Source organism: Lepidochelys kempii, chromosome 5, assembly GCF_965140285.1.
Source record: "Lepidochelys kempii isolate rLepKem1 chromosome 5, rLepKem1.hap1, whole genome shotgun sequence".
Lineage (NCBI taxonomy): Eukaryota > Metazoa > Chordata > Testudines > Cheloniidae > Lepidochelys > Lepidochelys kempii.
The window spans coordinates 11,650,304-11,669,332 of NC_136384.1; the positions used below are offsets into that span (position 1 = coordinate 11,650,304).

General features: G+C 47.3%; 1 protein-coding gene across 2 annotated transcripts in view; it reads left to right on the forward strand.

Moving 5' to 3' along the window:
• The first annotated feature begins 4,546 nt into the window (after positions 1-4,546).
• SETBP1 (SET binding protein 1) overlaps positions 4,547-19,029 on the forward strand; it is a 324,256-nt gene continuing 309,773 nt past the window's right edge. The window contains exon 1 of one of the 2 annotated variants that reach the window (XM_073343442.2): positions 4,547-5,327. The gene's annotated coding sequence lies outside the window, so the exon portion shown is untranslated. The remainder of the gene's footprint in view (positions 5,328-19,029) is intronic. The other variant, XM_073343441.2, reaches the window with a different exon arrangement.

Here is a 19,029-nt window from a genome sequence, read left to right on the forward strand (position 1 = left end):
AAGGAGATTTAGGTTAAATATTAGGAAAAACTTTCTAACTGTAAGGGTAGTGAAGCTCTGGCAGAGGCTTCCAAGGGAGATTTTAGAATCCCCATCATTTGAGGACAAACCGCTGTCAGGGAAAGTTTAGGTTTACTTGGTCCTGTCACAGCACAGGGGGCTGGACTTGGTGACTTCTCGTGATCCCTTCCAGACCTACATTTCTATGATTAATGGCAGCATGTCACAGAGATCAGTTCTTGGTCCAATGCGATTACATTTTTTTTATCAACTCTCTAGATCCATGTTTCCCAAACTTGGGACATCGCTTGTTCAGGGAAAGCCTCTGGTGGGCTTGGCCAGTTTGTTTACTTGCTGCGTCTGCTGCAGGCCAATGGGGGCTGCGGGAAGCAGTGCGGGCCGAGGGACGTACCAGCCGCCACTTCCCACAGCCCCCATTGGTCTGCAGTGGCGAACCGCAGCCAGTGGGAGCCGTGATCGGCCGAATCTGCGGACACGGCAGGTAAACAAACCGGTCTGGCCTGCCAGGGGCTTTCCCAGAACAAGCGGTGGACCGGCTTTGAGAACCACTGCTCTAGATGATCATATAAAATTTTTGCTGGCTAAGTCTGCAGATGACAGAGTGGTGGGGCGATGTATAAGGAGGACAACTGGTTATTGTTACAGAGTGGTCTGAATCACCTGGCTAAATGGTCACACTCCAGTACAGACAAAGGCAAGGTAATACATATGGGAACAAAAAGTGTAGGCTGTATCTACAAGATGGGGAACTCTGCCTTGAAAAACCTCGACGTGAGCTCTCAATGCAATGCTGTAGATAATAATAGGGGTAATGTAATCCTTGAATGTATAAAAAGGGGAATATCAAGAAGGGACAGAGGTCTGGAATGAACCTCCTGGGTCATTGGGTCCAGTCCCCTGCCATCACAAATAGCCCCATCATATAATCCTGTGTACAAAGTCATCAAGCTCCATCTTCAAACTAGTTAGGTTGTTTGCCCCCATTACTCCTATCAGGAGGCTCTTCTAGAACTTTACTTCTCTAATGATTAGAAACCTTCTTCTAATTTCTAGCCTAAACTTATTCATAAGAACAGAAGAATGGCCACACTGGGTCAGACCAATGGACCATCTAGCCCAGTATCCTTTTGACAATGGTCAATACCAGGTGCTTCAGAGGGAAAGAAAAGAACAGAACAGCCAATCATCAAACGATCCATCCCCTGTCATCCACTCCCAGCTTCTAGCAATCAGAGGCCAGGGACACTCCGAGCATGGGATTTGCAATAGCCATCGATGGACCTATCCTCCATGAACTTACCTAGTTCTTTTTTATACACCATTATAGTTTTGGCCTTCAAAACACCCACTGGCATCCCGTAGCTGTTACCACTCATGAAAGAGATTTTGGGAGTCATTGTGGATAGTTCTCTGAAAACATCCGCTCAATGTGCAGTGGCAGTGTCAAAAAAGCGAACAGAATGTTGGGAATCATTAAGAAAGGGATAGATAAGACAGAAAATATCATATTGCCTCTATATAAATCCATGGTATGCCCATATCTTGAACATGGTGTGCAGATGTGGTTGCCCCATTTCAAAAAAGATATATTGGAAGAGGAAAAGGTTCAGAAAAGGGCAACAAAAATTTAGGGATATGGAACAGCTGCCATTTGAGGCGAGATTAATAAGACTGGGACTTTTCAACTTGGAAAAGAAATGACTAAGGGGGATATGACAGAGGTCTATAAAATCATGGTGTGGAGAAAGTAAATAAGGAGGTGTTATTTACTCCTCATAACACAAGAACTAGGGGTCACCAAGTGAAATTAATAGGCAGCAGGTTTAAAACAAACAAAAGGAAGTATTTATTTCACACAACGCAGCGTCAACCTGTGGAACTCCTTGCCCAGGGATGTTGTGAAGGCCAAGACTATAAAAGGGTTAAAAAAAGAACTAGATAAATTCATGGAGGATAGATCTATCAATGGCTATTAGCCAGGATGAGCAGGGATGGTGTCCCTAGCCTCTGTTTGCCAGAAGCTGGGAATGGGTGACAGGGGATGGATCACTTGATGATTGCCTGTTCTGTTCATTCCCTCTGAAGCACCTGGCATTGGCCACTGTTGGAAGACAGGATACTGGGCTAGATGGACCTTTGGTCTGACCTAGTATGGCCATTCTTGTGTTCTTATGGCAACGAGGTATAGGCATAGGTATAGCCTTCATGTCTAGTTTATACCCATTTGTTCTTGTGCCAACATTGCTCTTTAGCTTAAATAGCTCTCCTCCCTCCCTGATATTCCCCCCCCCCCCGGCATTTATAAAGAGAAATCTGATCCCCTCTCAGCCTTCATTTTGGTAGGTGAAACAAGCCAAGCTCTTTGAGTTTCCTTGGGTAAGATAGGCCCTCATTCCCCTGATCGTCCTAGTGGCCCTTCTCTGCACCTATTCTAGTTTCAATTAATCTTTCTTGAAGATTGGTCACCAGAGTTGCACACAGTATTCCAGAGGAGGTCTCACTGGAGCTTTGTATGAAATCAATGCTTCTCTATATCTACTGGAAATAACCTTGCCTGAAGCACAGTAGAATCACATTCATGTTTCGTCAAAAAATTCCAGACCAGCTCTACTGCTGACTCACTGAACCAGGCTGGACAAGTCACTTCGTCTCTCTGTGTCTTGGTTTTCCTATCTGTAAAATAGGGGTGATGATGGTTAATAGAGCGGGTTGATTTTTTTTTTTTTTGCTCAGGAAGTTTACCTGCCAAAAATTCTCAAAACCCACATGTCGGTGGCAAAATGTCCATGCCATGAAAGATTTCAATTTCCTGCCAAGAAATGTTAAAACAAGTTGTGTTTCATGAGACATAAAATCTCAGGTTTTTTTTCTTTTCATTTTAATATTTCCAGCTCAACCCTTTTTGGATTGCTTGCTTGTTTTGTATTGGTTAGAGGTGGGAGGAAAAGAAGTTGGAAAAGAACAGAAGGGAAAAAAGATAGTGACAGTTTGTCATCTGGCTGGAGTTTGGTAGACATCATGGCAGAGGTGAGTTCTTTAGGAAGGATTTGAAAGCACATAAAGGAGCAGATGTTCGGACTTTATCTGGGAGCTTTTCCTCATGCATAAGGAGAAACGAGAGACAGCAGAGAGGTATTAACTGGTCTATTGTTATTATTTGTATTACTATAGCTCCTAGAGCCCTAGTCTCAGACCAGGACCTCATTGTCTTAGGTGTTGTACAGGCTCCGTATGACAAAAAGACACTTACAATCTAGCCTGTAGATCATTGATTATGTGTACACTGGGCGGAAAATGATTCCAGGCTCGACTGTGCCTTACAGGACAAGTGGAAGCTCACCATCCAGCTGGAGCTCTCAGATGGAGGGACTTCTAAGGAAGCCCCCGGACTGCTACACTCTGAAGGGGGTGTATAGCATGCACACACCCCTGTGTCCGATGGGGATGGATCACCCTATTTCAGGTAACTAGCCTCAGGTAGTCTCCGCACTCAGGGGACTGTAAGGGCTGTCCTTGTGGCTGGTGCCTGCATGCTGGTACAAAGGGGAGAAGCTCCTTGTATCATTGCTCCCTTTATACACCCTGATCCTTTGCAGGTGGGCTGTAGCCTAGCTCTTAAGACACATGGCACCATCTAAACAGGATGGGGTATCCCATGTAATTCCATAAAATAAGAAAACCCTAATGTGGAGGAACCTAAGATATTTTAGGCTAGCCCCCCCCCCCCCCGGGGTTGCATATGAAATTTCATGGGCATGCACATTTCTAAGTAAAGGCTCCACCTCTTTAGTCCTCACTCACCCTTATTGTTTTCAATAGGATTACTCATGCGAGTAACAACTGACTCCTGTGTGTAAGGCCTGGCCCCCCAAGACTGTAATAATCCCCTCCCCACCAGAAAGCAGTGTATAAGCAATCCTAGGTCACAGGAGCATGGTCCGTGCATGCGATTATTTAAAATAAATCTCTGGGGCTGAAATCTCTGTGCCCGCGTTGTGGTGGTGGGGTAAACAGAACTAATCTGGTTTTCTCTTCCCCCTCTCTGTCTATTTCTTTTCTCTGGCTTTTCTCCCCTGCCCCCAACACTGCCGCTGTCGTGTCAGGTAGTGGCAGTGTTGAGTACATGAACCCGGCGCTGAGCATTACAGCCCTTGTGTGTGTGTGTGTGGGGGGGGGGGGGCTGTGTGTTGGATCCTTCCTTTAAAACAGCAACAACAACGCAACCTACTACTGCTGCAAGTCTCCGGGAGAGAGAAAACCAGACCCGGCACGGAGAGAGGAAGCCACCAGCTCAAAGTGATCGGCTGAGACAACTCATCACCGCCCCTACCTCCTTTAAGGGAAAACAAATTAATAACAGTGCAGCCCACAAGAGAGCAAAAGGCAGCACCCAGCCCCTAGCCCCCGCGTGGACTCTCCGCCTGCCTCCCCAAAGCAGCGATCCGGCCGGGCAACAGGAGCAGGGACCCCCCCGCTTCTCTCCTCCCCCCATTAACAAAATATCCTGCCCCCCCCCCCCCCGCACTTTTCCCTTACTCCGCTCCGGGACCCGAGCCGCCGAAGCAACCCGCGGAGCGCAGGGGGAGCCGTGGAGCAAGCCGCCAGCCGCAACCACCGAGGCAGCGCTGCAGCCCCGGGCAAACAGCCGCGATCAGCGAAACCTTTCCGCCCTGACCCCCCGACCCGCCCGCTCTGCGCGCCCGGGGGGCGGAAAACCCGCAGCCAGGAGCCGCGCCGTCCGCCCACCGAGCAGCATCCCTTTAAAACCAAGCAAAAAAAAGAAAAGCCAGGGGCGAGCGCGGGAGCAGCTCCATCCATTGCGGAGCCAGGATTTGATCCGGTGCATTGACCCCCCCCTTGCCTTTCTCTCCCCCTCCCCCCTTCTCCTTTTCATTTTTTTTTTTATTATTTCGGATCCGGCTCAAATGAGCCGGGACTGTGAATGTGATTGACTCCGGCTTGCCAGACGCCATTTTCCCCCCTGCTCGCTCTCTCCCTCTCTATTTATCTCTCTATCATCCCTCTCTCTATCCCCGCGCCTTCCCCCCCCCCCGCCCAACCCCTCCCCCCGGCCCTGATCGCTCCCCCCGCCTCCCCCCGCCTCTGCGCGTGTTACACGCCCGTGTGCTCCCCGTATCTGACAGATGAGCACCGCCATGGCTTTGCCGCAGCACGAGCGAGAGCACCTTTGGGGGCTCCGGCGAGGGATCGGAACCGGGATCTAAAAAAGAGAAGAGACCCAGCCGCGGGTGGGGGAAGCCGAGAGACGAAGCCGAGAAGCCCCGCTCCGGCGTGGGGGGCTATGGGTTAGTAAACACCCGCCGCCGGGGAAATCTCGCTCCGGATTGCACGGGCGGGTTTGTTGTCTTTGGGCTGCATGCAAAAGTTAATGTCGGTCGCCTGCCTCTCACCCCCCTTGGTGACTTTGCAATGGCGCGGGAAGGTCTTTATTTGGGTGCATTTATATTCCGGGTGTAGGTGATTTCCTACCCCCCCCCCCCGGAGCCCCTCTTTCGGCTGGGGTGGGTGCATTTTGGAGGAGTTTGTATAATGTGTTTCGTTCCCCCTCTCCTGCACGCCCACCTCCCTTCCCTAGTCTCTCTGAAGCCTTTCTGATGGTGGTGTGGGGTAGGTGGCAGGAGTGTGTGCGCGTGTGGGGGAGTTGGCAGATCTTCTCCCCCCCCTTTGTAAATTGCCGGTTAAGTGGAGCTAGAGAGCAACATTATAACCTTGCTGGGGATTCCCCCCACCCTCCTTTCTTAGTGTACCCGAATTTTGTAATAGCTATAGATGGGATGGTGTCTCTCTCTGCGTGTTAAATCCAATACAGTTCACGTAAGGACTTAAAAGCCCTTGTGTGTTTGTGTTCGCTTCACACCAGCCCATTGAAAGGATCTGGGTTTATTTTGACATTGAAAAGGACACGCACTCCATAAAAGCGGCGATTTCCAGTAACAAACGTGTGTGTGTGTGTGTGCAGGAAGCCAGGGGGTGGGTAATTAACAACGCAGGATCTCCCCCCCCCCACCCACCCGTCGTGTTTGTTTCAGAAGTAACCGCGTTCTTAATAATACACGCCCCCTCCCCCGATTATTCCTCGCCACCTCCCTGAAATAAAACCAGGGCAAAACCGGAGTTAAAGCTTTTAGGGGCTGGGGCATGTAAAAAGCCAGATGATGGGGGTGGGGTTGGGGGGGGGGGAGGTTAGGAAAAGACGCTAGCTTGTAAAATCAGTCTGCAGATTAGAGCTGCTATTGTCAAATCAAGGCATGGTGACATTCACCCCTCGTTTCCCTCCCCAAGCAGCGCCCTGGTTTGAACTGGAGGTAGTGGACAAGTTCCCTTGCCTGGCAGTGGGAGATAAGACTTATTGAGCCTGAAGCTGGGCTGGTGCCCCCTCACGTTGTGATGATCGTGTGTGTGTGATGTACGTGGACATGTGTGTGCGTAGCATGACACACACGGAATAAACAGGCCACGACGGGACAGCCTGTGTGTGTGTATTTATGTCTAAAAAGGCAGTTGGGAGAAGGATTTCCGATTCGTTTCCGCTTCAAATAAACTGCACTGATAATCTCATGGTTGACGTCTAATGCTAAAAGGGCAATCTGCCGCGAGAAACTCTTCCCCTAAAGCAGCAGCTTCCCGGTACAAGCAATCGCGCCCCGCCGCCCCCAGCAGCCCCCCCACACACCCCTTCTAAAGTTCTCTGCGGCCGAACGTGGGACCCTGTCCGGGTGCATGGAAAGTCAAACTGGATTTGTGGGGGCCGAGGTGCTCCTGGCAAAGATCGCCCCGAAAAGGAACCTGCAAAGGGAACTGACACCGCTTGTCAGTTTCGGCTCCCGCAGCCAGCCCCCCCCCGCCCCTGGATCTGGGACTGTGAGCGGCAGACATTGGATCTGCCCCCGGGACGGAACCCAGCCACCCAGCCCAAAGCTCCCCGTCCCCAGCTGGGCGCGAAGGCTTGATCCACTTGGCTCAAGCAGGGGCCAGGGAGCAGCCCCTGTCTTCAGTTCACGTCTAATTGACGCTGAGGGGGGTGTAGAAAGGGGATGAATGGGTTGGGGGGGGGGGGGGATGTGGCAGGGCGGGAGATGCCCTTGCAGGAGGAGAGAATTCAGATGCTGTCTTGAACAGGCTCCAGGTCAATTTCTCTCGTGGCGGCTGTGACAGTCCAGGGCAGGATCGCCCAGACACCTTTATCTCTCTGCCCTGATGCCTCGGGGATCGACTGCGTCTGTGCCGGCGTGTGTTTTTATATGTCTCTTAAGATAGCTGCTGACTGGGCTGCTCGCTCCGGAGTCGGAGTGCTCGCAGGCGGGTGGAGGAAGAGGGAGATGCGGCTGTGAAACGCAGACGGGGGCAAGGGCTAGATTTGAGCGCTGGAAAAGTTCGCATAAAAATCGATTCCGTGCGTGTGGCTGCTAGTTAACGCACCTCTCCCCCTGGTCTGTAAGGTTTTGCGGGTATCCGAGGCACAGTTGTGGCCGCGAGAGGCAATCCTGTAATCTGAGTTGAGCACTGGGAGGAGTAGGTGGCAAACAAATGTACTAGGGGGACACTCCAGGGGAAACAATATTTCTCTTTTTAATACTGCAGATGAAGGTGTTTCATTACCTACTAGGAGTAAACAAGCCAGTCGACTGAGTCAGCTTGAGTAGCAGAGGTTCTCCAGTAGTCTACCCAGGCTGCGACATGCCACTGGGTCAGCAGTGTATTGCCTTCTATGTACATCTGTCAAATTAAAAGTATGTTCTAGGCGAGTAAAATGTTGATCCTGCTGGTCCTCTGCTGTCAGGGGAAGTCATTTGATTCCTTTCTTATTGACAGGAGGATTTCAGGGGTAAAGAATTGCCGGCAAATCCAATCCCCTATTTAATATTATGGACCCAAATGGTAACAATTGATTAAACAGCCCCTGCAGACAGACGACTATGGCAGTAGAGAGAGAAGCATGGTTAAAAACAAGTTCTGCAAACAATGTAGTTGTACTTTAATCTCTGCTGTGATGGGAATGGTTATGTAAAGAGAGAAAAACACATAGGGATTGGAGATTGCTCTTCCGTCCACTCTTGGCTTTGACTTTTTTTCTTTAACTTCTCAGACCCAACATTTTAATTGAAACCAGAGATCTATTGAGAAGTAAGGGAGCCAAGAAAACCTCTGTTTTCTCTGCAACTTGGGCTGGGGAATAAATAATGTTTTGCTGATGTTATTTCAAGTTGCTTGAGCTCTTTGGCTCCTGCCAAAAAAAACCCAGCCTTGATTAACACATTATCATTTTAAGAGGATGAGCGATGTGAAATATGGTGAAATGGTGTGTTAGATTTGCGCAAAGCTATAAAGTGTAGTAGGTGCTGGCAACCAAAAGAAATAAAGGCTTTGATTATTAATAGTAACAGTTGAGCCATTTAGTTCTATTTGATGTTTATAGGGTTTCTTTGTTAAGGTCTGTTATTCAGTATAAGTTCAATTCAAACACTTAGAATGAACCGGATCCCAAATTAATCAAATTGGTATTTCCAATTAACTAAAAATAATACTGAGCATCTATTGACCATAAATTCTTTACAATGTAAGAACATCAATTTTGCCTTCATTTATTACTTAATCCCCTTTTATAGACTATCTCCTCCCTCCCTCTTAGCTCCTTTTCCCCTCCTCTGCCCTCCAGCCTCCCCCCTCTGCCCCCTCACACCTCTTAGGTATATATACCAGCCTACCAACAGGGCTTTTGTTTTTCATTACAAGATTTTGGCTAATCCCAATTCTAGTGACTTTTCTGCCCTCTCAGTAGGGCTCAATGGCTCATACTTAATCTTTCCCTTCTGTTTTCTTTCCCCTTTGGACAACACCCTCCAGGACTGAAAAACTATTGCCTTGTGCTTGGAGACTTTCAATTATGTTGCAGTTTTGACTCTTGACCCAACCAATAGCAAGAGATGCTATTGTCTAATGAATCACATAACACAGTTCTGGAGTCCAAAGGATTACTGTGGTGGAACTGATATATCTCCATTGATGAGTGATTATTATCAATATGCCCCGATGATCTCCCTCAGTTCCCCTTAGAATAACTACATGTCACCAGAGTTTAGCTGATCTTTGTAAGGAGAGGAGTTTCAAAGACTTTTGCATCTGAGTTTGTTTTGAAGGCAAGGCAAAAAGTTGCACAAAAGTGTGCTACATTTTAAAATCAATGATGTGCACCAGGGTAAAATAATAAGATTTTTTGCAGTGTGGCCTTTCTTTGTCTATACTGTATGCATGCACAATTATGGTGCATGCAAATCCAGCAGTTAGACACACACATGGAGAATAATGCAAATAGGTGCTCATGCAAAATCTCCACCCACACAGTTAAAGGCTAGGTGAAAGCCACCTGAAAATCTAGCCTGCAGTTTTACACATTGCTCACTAGGAACCTAGGGACTGTTAGTGTATCAGCATTCTCTGTCTGGAGACAATGAGTTAAAATAAATCTCAAATTGGAGTCTGGAAAAGTCCATCAATGGAATATCAGGTGTATGTGGATTAATGCATAAAGAGAACTTTTGGGGGCAAGCACCCACAATGCCTTGCTGCTGGCTTTCTAGTTCTAGTCTGTCACTTTCCACCTTAAAACGTCAACAGGTTGTTCTTCCCCTAAAATATCATGGAGGAAATACAATTACTCTTTTAGAAAGTTGCCATCTTATTTAGAGATGGTCCTAAGTCAGAACTCTGGAACCAGGTCTCTTAGCTTTGAGACACTGTCTGATCTGAAAGTGGATCCAGTTTTTATGGGTTGGGCCCATTCCCCAGTTTTATTCAGACACATGACCAAATTGCAGATGTGCATTGTTAACACAACTGCTCATAAGCCAGGCTCAAAGCTCTTCTTTTCTTTTTAAGAATGAACCTTTCGCTTGACATTGCTTGAAAAGTTTGTTGCATATTCTGACCTGCTTAGAAATCTACAGGATGCTGTGAAGAAGCAGAGCTCTCCAACATGCTGTCTGGATTCCGCACTATCATTTAATTGGACGTGGAGAACGAGGAAAGCAACAACATTAGTTAAGTTAGACAAAAGCCCGGGAACAATCCAACATGTCTTCCACAAGTTGCGGAAGTGTGGCAAAGAGTTGGGAGAAGGGGATTCTGTTTATCATCTAGAATGTGGGGAAAAGAGACCATTTCCCCTTTTGGATTGGCACTGGGTTTGTTTCGTATCCCAGGCCATCCAACCAGCGCAGGGGAGGATAGTGGTATAAACCACAAAAAAATAATTTGCCATTGCGGCAAGTTGTGGTAAAGTAATAGTTGGATGTTAAAACCAACCTGCTACTATTAATTTATTTATGATTTTGTTATCTTATATCTAAATCAAATGGAGAGAGGCCTGAACTTCTGGGCCTCAATGAATTTAACAGACTTCTATAGAAATTAATCTGGAGTCTTATTAATTTGCTAGGGAATGAAATCTTTTCTGTATACTTTTTCCTATAGAATTCTGTAGCAGGAATGTAACAATATTCAATACCCAGGCTATAATGTTCCATTCAATTCTTTAGTGCTTTTCCATAAGGGATCAGAGAAGTTGTGAGGTTTAATTAAGTACATTTGATAAGTGCTTTGAGGTCCTCAGATGAATAAGGCTGTTTACATGCAAAGTATTATTGTGGGCACCTATTAGTCTTAACTGGTTTCAGTTATCAACCCGTGTTTGCATATGTAACTTTCACATATTGCATTGAACAATTCCAAGTGTTGTTTGGTTGATGGAGTTTTCTGAGGGATGGGGGAGGGAAAGGTTGAGCAAATTCCCTCCTGTTGTCAGTTGCCATGTAATTGATTCAGAAAAGGTGTGGGAGTAGGGGGAAATCACCTTTGCCTTTTGAATTATGTCTAACCTCACACTTTTAGACTGGACAACAGCTGGAATTTGAACAGATAAATTAGTAGGCCTGTAGTGCTTGTTGCAAACTTCTGCCTTTGCCTGGTGTGAGAGAAAAAAAGTTTTGAGTCACAAAAGTTATGGCCATTTGAAAATTGCATATCAAATATGCCCAATAGAAAACTTTGTCTGTTGATGTGCCCTTAGAGATGCACTGTGCAGAAGGGTTCAGCTGGATAAGTGGTAGCCTCTGAAAGCTTGCCTAATTTAAATGTTCATAACTTTTAGGACTACTGCACTGATTTTCTTCCAACTGAGTATGGCTAGCAGATCTCACTGGGTCCAAAAATGCAAGATAAGTTTGAAGAAAGTTGGTTTATTCTTAATCAGGGCCCTGCTGTGCTACTAATTAATACAATCTCACTTAATACCAGTGGATGTTTCAGTCAGCAATCTCTGGAACTATTTTCGTCCATATACATTTAGGGCCTAATAAAATACTTGCTGAGGTTAATGGGAGACTTTCTACCGATTTGGGGCTGGATTAGGCCATTTTAAGGGTACATTCTAGCAACTCTGTACCATATTTGTACTTGGGCTGCAGTATCAATGGACTATAGCCTGCCCCTGGCTAACTAGCAGCCTTGTAAGTTTTAAAGTGTGGCCGTAATGATAGTTGCAGGTTCTACTGTGCCTCAGCACATGGATAGTGTTAGTTACAGACCCGGGAATTTTTTTTAATTAAAAAAACTCAGGAAATTATATGCAAGAAAGGCAGTGATGCAACTGAAAGTTGGCACAGCTAAGCACAAATGTCAGGAAATCTGCATATTAAAGATGAATGGATAATCATAGAATCATAGAATATCAGGGTTGGAAAGGACCTCAGGAGATCATCTAGTCCAACCCCCTGCTCAAAGCAGGACCAATCCCCAATTTTTGCTCCAGATCCCTAAATGGCCCCCTCAGGGATTGAACTCACATTCCTGGGTTTAGCAGGCCAATGCTCAAACCACTAACGTTGCCTTCGTGCAAGTATATTATCAAACTTCACTGAAGACAGTAGGATTACAGGGGAGTAACTGAGGGCAGCGCTTGGTCTTTAACTATGGTAATGCTGGGCCTGTGTCTCCCTTGCCTTCCTCCCCAATGGACACATGTGGAGATGCAATTCAACAAGGAAATAGCAGCTTTGAGGAGTCATGGTGCAGCGACTAGCTGAGTCCAAGCCCACCCAGCCCTTTAGGTCCGAGTTTGGGCGGCTAGTGCAAGCCACCGCTGGGCTGCAACGTCAGCACTGCTATTTTTACCGCACCAGCCCGAGTCTCTCTACCCCCACTAGGAATCACACTTCCGAGCTGTGACCTCCCAGTTCCAATGCACCAGCTCCTCTCCTCTCAACTCTAATCAATGACAATCAAAGGCCCTCTCTGCTCCAGCTCTTTAGAAGAGGATAACGAAAGGAAGCAAAACTAAACTACCGCCATCTACTTTCCAAATTAACACTTTCCTCTTGGTGTCCCAGCATATCTCAGACGCTCCTTGACACGGTAGACTCTTTGGTGCAAGGACAGTCCTTATATGTGTGTTGTACAGGACCAAATACTTTGGTCCTCCAAGGTATCCAGGTGCATAACTCTTGTTGAAATCAGTGGGCACTAAGTGCTTAAAGATCTTTGAGAATCTGGGTCATTGTCAGGGCTTTGAATAACAAAATAGTGTTTTGAATAACAAAAACACATTGTGATAAGCTCCCCTCAAAATCCAACCTTTCACAGGCATGATCTCATTTGAAATAAACAAAGTTTGGTCACATGAGACACTTTGGACAGCGTGTAGCCAAGGTGAAGGCCAGACACTGGATCACAGTCTTCTTGTTGTGCATCCTTGTCAGGGGTGAAAGTAAGTTAGAGGACTTACCGGTACGCCGGAGTCCTGAGCAGGGGGCGTTGCCTCAACTGGAAGAGGCAGGGCCTTAAATCCCCAGGCCCTTTAATTTAAATCTTGATTTAAAGGGCCAGGGCTCCAGCTGTGATCGTGGTGACTGGAAGGCCGTAGCCCTTTAAATCACCCCCGAGCTACCAGCTGCAGAGGCGGCTGGGAGCCCCGGAGCTTGGGGGCGATTTAAAGGGCCCAGGGCTCCAGCTGCCACTACCGGAGCGGAGCCCCGGGCCCTTTAAAGCACTGAGGAGCCCTGGGGGCTCCCGTCTGCCACCGCTACCCCGGGGCTCTGGGCTCTGGCAGAGCTTTAAAGGGCCTGGGGCTCCGCTGTGGTAGCAGCTGCTGGAGCCCTGAGCCCTTTAAATCCCTGCCTGAGCCCTGCTGCCCGAGCCCTAGGGTAGTGGTGGCCGGGCTCCATCGGGGATTTAAAGGGCCCTGGGGCTCCAGCCGCCACTACCATCCCGGCCCTTTAAATGCCCGCCGGAGCCCACCGCCGCTACCCCAGGGCTTTGGCAGCAGGGCTCCGGCGGGGATTTAAAGGGCGGGGGCGGTAGCGGTGGCTGGAGCTCCGGGGCTCTTTAAATCCCCGCCAAAGCCCCCACCCCAGGGCTCGGGCAGCAGGGCTCAGGCGGGGATTTAAACGGCTTGGGGCTCCAGCCGCCGCTACCGCCCCCGCCCTTTACATCTCCTCCAGAGCCCCGCTGCCGCTACCCCAGGGCATCGGCAGCGGGGCTCAGGTGGGGTTTAAAGGGCCCCGGGAGGGTAGCAGGGGCTGGAGCTCCGGGGCCCTTTAAATCCCCGCCAGAGCCCCGCCATCGCTACCCAGGGGCTCGGGCAGCAGGGCTCAGGCGGGGATTTAAAGGGCCCCGGGGCAGTAGCAGCGGCTGGAGCTCCAGGGTCCTTTAAATCCCCGCCAGAGCCCACCGCCGCTACTCCAGGGCTTTAAATTGCCCTCTCGGAAAGCCGGTCCTGGGACGTACCGGCTTACTTTCACCTCTGAGCCTTGTGCCGTCGCTTTGGGGTTGTGGCAAGGATGCCTAGCCCAGTCATTGTGCATCCCCGATCAAATACACTTTTTTTTGCCCTGAAAGAGTGAGTGTTGGCCTCCCTGGCATTTGCATCGGGGGGAAAAGAAAAACCCACACAACCCCTTCTACCCTCCCTCTCAAAAAAAAAAAAAAAAGTGTGGCAGCAGCTATAAATAAAAACAAAGCCCTCCTTAATGATTTATGCAGAGAAATCATTTTCGGCAAGTTTCTGGGTGCAGCCGGGAATGTTTGATCAGAGAGAGAGAAAGAGATTAGAGTGTTACCACGTCTGTGCTAGAATCAGGCTACTGTGTTGGATGGCAGACTTCCAAGAGCCGGGTCAGACTAGGGAAGTTTGGTAAGACAGAACTGATGGAATTGCGTGGAGTTTGCTTTCCATAGTTGGCCTCCACTTCTATATCCTTATCCTAAATACCTATAAACTTTCCATTTGTAGTAGCTGTGAATACTTCCAGTACAGATTCCAAGGCCAGAAGAGACCATTGTGATCATCTAGGCTGAGCAGGTATCCAGAGTACCCTCCTCAGGTCAGGTTGCTGCTGTCCTCCAAATAGCTTTCTGCTGTTATTATAGAAATAGCTTGTTTCCTGTGGTGGCCCATACTATTATAGACTGCATTGGGCCTGGATCACGATGTCTGTTGCTATGGTGCGTTATACTCCGTGCAGCGCGGTCTAGGGGAGAGGGCAGTGGCCTGGGAATCAGGAGAGCTGCGTTCTGTTCCCAGCTCTCTTGCTGACTTGCTGTTTGATCTTGGGCAAATCAATTCAGCTCTTGACTTGTCTAGTGTGTAAGCCGCTTGGGGCAGGGACGATCTTCCACTGTGTTTGCACTGTGCCTCGCTGTGATCTCAGTCTGGCCCTCTAGGTGCACCTGTAATACAAATCAGAGGACCATGCAACCCATTGACTTCCCTGGGGAGATGTGGGTCAAATTCTGCTCTTAGATGCACAGGTGTAAATCTAACGAAAGTTCATTTACACCAGTTTCAACAGCAGCGTTGGCCCAGAGAGTGTAAGTCAGTGAAGTATTTGCCCTTTTGTGACAGGCACTTGGGGATGGGAGAGATGGTGTTTGATTGCTTTCTAGGGGTGGTGAGACACATCACTCTGAGTTGGGTGGTGAGTGTGTGGCAGAAGGGAAGGATGCACTTGCAAATAATCACTAGGTTTCAATTGTGTGCATGAAAAAAATATTTGTGTCATTTTAAGTGCATCCCATTTAGACACAATCAGTCTTCAACATGCACGTGAAATGGGGAGCTCCGGCATGCCTGCTGCCGTGCAGGCTCAGAACCCCACCTTGGGTATGGGCATCAGGGGCTGTCCTTGGATGGCATTTACCCTGCCATTCACTGCTCAACACTTGCCTGTGGTTCCTGCTGTTGCAGCAGCAGCACTGGGGGCAGTGTGTCTTTTATGGGCTTTGTGATTTATGGTGGAGTCCGTTGTTTGATCATTCAGTTGGCCCTCCCTTCACTGCTCCTCTGATAGGTACTTACATAGAAAGGTACTTATCTGATTGAATTACGGAGTCTCAAACCTAGTTATGGAATCAAATATGATTCCATAATCTACCATTTAATGTCTCTATGTTGAAGAGACAGATACGCGTGTGTGTAATACACATACGAACAAGCCTGCATAATTATGGAGGCACATTTCCCAATTATGGGCCTTCATTTCTGTTTATCTCTTTATCTGTGTGTGTGTGTGTACACAGGTATCTGCAGAATCACATAGTTGCAAGATACATCTAGACAGTGGGTTACCTAGTCCATCCCCAGCCTTTCTGACATTTGACTGTTGAACGTCCCTTTATGGGACGTCCTGATTCATACTTGCCTTGCACTTTATTGAGCACCAATAAAATGATGACAGGCTTGGAGCAGAGTTAGATTTTAGATTGTAGCAGTCCAGTGAAAACGAGTGAAGGTTACATTTATTGTTTGTTGACCAGACGGTTGGCACTAGTAAACCAACAGAACTCCGCTGGCTTCCCTGAAGCTATGCCTTATTTATATCTCCTGAGGATCTGACCCTTCATCTGTGTTTGTTTAGACAGACAAAATATTGAAAAGTGCCTCCACAGGCATGTAGGAACTGTTGTTCTATTTTAAAACAACCCGCCAACCAGACTGACGGTCAAACTTTGAAGAGTTGTATCAAAAGTACATTACCAAGACATCGACAGTCCCTTATTTATTGATTCTGTGGGTTGGTTTAGCTTGAAAGGGACGTCTTCCTCCCCATTGTTCCTGTGATGGAGGTGATAGGCCCAACACAGGTGAAGGGCAGAAGGATGTTTATTGTAGAACCTGTCGCAGAGATGGGAAAGAGTGGTCATGGTGCCTTTTCCAGTGCCCTGCAATGCCGGGGAGTTCCCTTTAGAGTATTGTGGCCAGAGGAGATAACTCAAGGCACGTCTACATGGGAATAAAAGCCCTCTGGCACAGCCACAGCTGGCACAGCTCTGTTGACTTGGGCTGCTGGGCTAAAAATTGCTGTGTAAATGTTTAGGCTCGGACTGGAGACTGAGCTCTGGGACCCTCCACCCTCACAGGGTCCCAGAGCCTGGACTCCAGCTCATGCCTAATTGTCTACACAGCAAATTTTCAGCCCCAGAGCCTGAGCCCCAGTCCTCGGACTCAGGCCAGCCAGAGGCTTTTATCACTGTGTAGACGTACCCTTAGTGGTCTGAACATTATGCATGAAATTCCTCGACATTTTGAAACTAGTGGACTTAGGAGAGGCTTCTTTGTTTTCCCAAAGTAGATAAACTGAGTGTCATGCTGCTTCCGGTATGTCAGGCCTTGCCTACGCTAGAAAGGGTTTGCTGGTATAGCTATACTGGCAAACTGACCCTGAGTGGATGCAATTTATAGAAGAATTCCTTTGGCAGCATAGCCTATCCCAGTTCCATATATGAGATAAGCTATACTTGTGGCAAGGACTGTTTTGTCAGTATCCCTGAATCTACAGGATGGTTTTTGCTGTATTGGGGTGTGATTTTTTTTTTTTTTTTCACTCCAACTGCTATAACTATGCCAGCAAAACTTTTAAGCGTAGACCAGGCCTCAGGTTTTTTTTATGAGACTTTAAAACCCAAGCTCCTGCTGCCCCGTGTGGACACTGAAGATTAAGTGACACTTTTCAAGTGTCTTTGGCCAAAACTTTCCCCTGGGTGTACTGTATGTGGTCTGGTGGCCTCCACCCCAGAGGTAGCTGCATTTCAGTGGTGGTATATAATTGGTGAAGGAGCTTGGGATCATTTGGAATGAAAGGTGATACATGAACGTCAAATACTGTCATATATTCCCCAGTGCTTTGTGCAATTTTAAATGGATGAAGTGGAGAAGCTTCCTGGGTTTTTGTTGTTTTATCAGTGGTTAGGGATTTCGCTGTTAAATTGCAAGTGTATCTCACATGGGGAAAGAGTGATCCAGTGGCGATGGCACTGGAGTGGGAGTCCGATTTGGGCTTTAGTTGGACTCCACCGCTGACCTCGGGCAAGACACGTCCCCTGTCTGTGCCTCAGTTTCCCCATATGTAAATAGGGTTAATTGTATTTACTTTCTTTGTAAGGCACTTTGAGCTCTATGAATGAAAAGAGAGAAGCTTTAGTAGCTGCAGTAGAGACTTCAATTTGTGTATTGTAGTGTTTAGGCTTAGAGGAGTATCCCTTTAAATAGTTTGTGAGCCATCTAGAGGTGCTCACTGTGTTTTAGAAGCTGCAAGAAATCAGCCAGAGTAGCAGTTTGTATGGTGCATGTTTGTGTATCTTTAGTAAAAACAAGTATTTGGGATGTGGCTGTTCCTGTCTGGTTTCTTTATATAGTTATTGTTGTGTAAAGAGCAAAGAGAGCACAGAGTTGGCACTTCCTTACACGTAGAATCCCAAATTCGGTAGCACTTCTTCCCCACAAACACCTAGTGCGTGGATGCTGTTTCAGTCATTAGCAAATGTTCTGTTTAGTCAGTTTACCGTTCTGACTTTTCCACACTGGAGAGTTTGTGTAGCTGCTTGAAGCAACAGAAGGAAACAAACTCATATCCTATTGTTGGAGAGGTCTAGGATGTCCATGATCCAGAGCAAGCTCTTGAGCTCACAACTCTTAGGGTCAAATCCTGCTCTTAGCTATGTGCATATGAATCCCATTGAAATGGATGTGTGAACATCCATAAGCAGAATTTAGCACATAGCCTTTATCAGCTAAAGCGTGGAAAAACTCCCTAATTAAGGACTAATGCTAAATTCTCTGAAACTCATCTCATTCACCTGTGAATTATCCTTCCTCAAATTCAAGCCTTGCTAGTGGTTACACTTTCTGCTGGGAATTTATTTCAGAGAATGTGATGCACCTGTAGTAGGTTATTGATCATCACCTATCACTGTGAATCTCAAAAGATTTGGGTAAACATTTAAAAGACTGAACTAGCCCAGCCCTTGGGGCCTGTAAAATAGGTAAATAAGCTTTCCCACTAGAATTCTAGCTCTCCACACAGCCAGTCGGGCCAGAAGAACCTTTCTTGCTTTGTTTTGGCACTTTCACTTGCAGCCCCAGATGAAACATGGAACAGCAGACAATGCAAAACGATAGAGACGGACCCAAGCCAAAATATCATAGAATCATAGAATCATAGAATATCAGGGTTGGAAGGGACCCCAGAAGGTCATCTAGTCCAACCCCCTGCTCAAAGCAGGACCAATTCCCAGTTAAATATCTGAATCAGGGACCAAACTTTCCCAATATCTGGATCCAGGATTTGGTTTAGAGTTTGACTTTATAACTATGAAGAAAACAGAAGTTGTCTAAAGCTTTTCTTACTAATCACTAATTTGATTTTCTTCAGCTCCAAAGATGCCCAGAACCTTGTATCTTTGTGAGTGAGGCTTTAGGGATACACTAACAAAAGGGTATTGTCACATTGGTAGAAATAACATTGCTCCTACTGAGTGACTTGCTCCTGTGGTATCTCCCATTAACATGTCTAGTGTTGTCTTCATGCCTAGTGCTTCAAAGTTGGAAATAGTTCAAAGTTCAGCACTGGCATGGCTGAAGCTGGGGAAAGAAATAGAGGTGGGGAACTACCCAGGAGACTGCTTTTTCAGGAGGTTGAACTGAGGTTTCTTAACTAG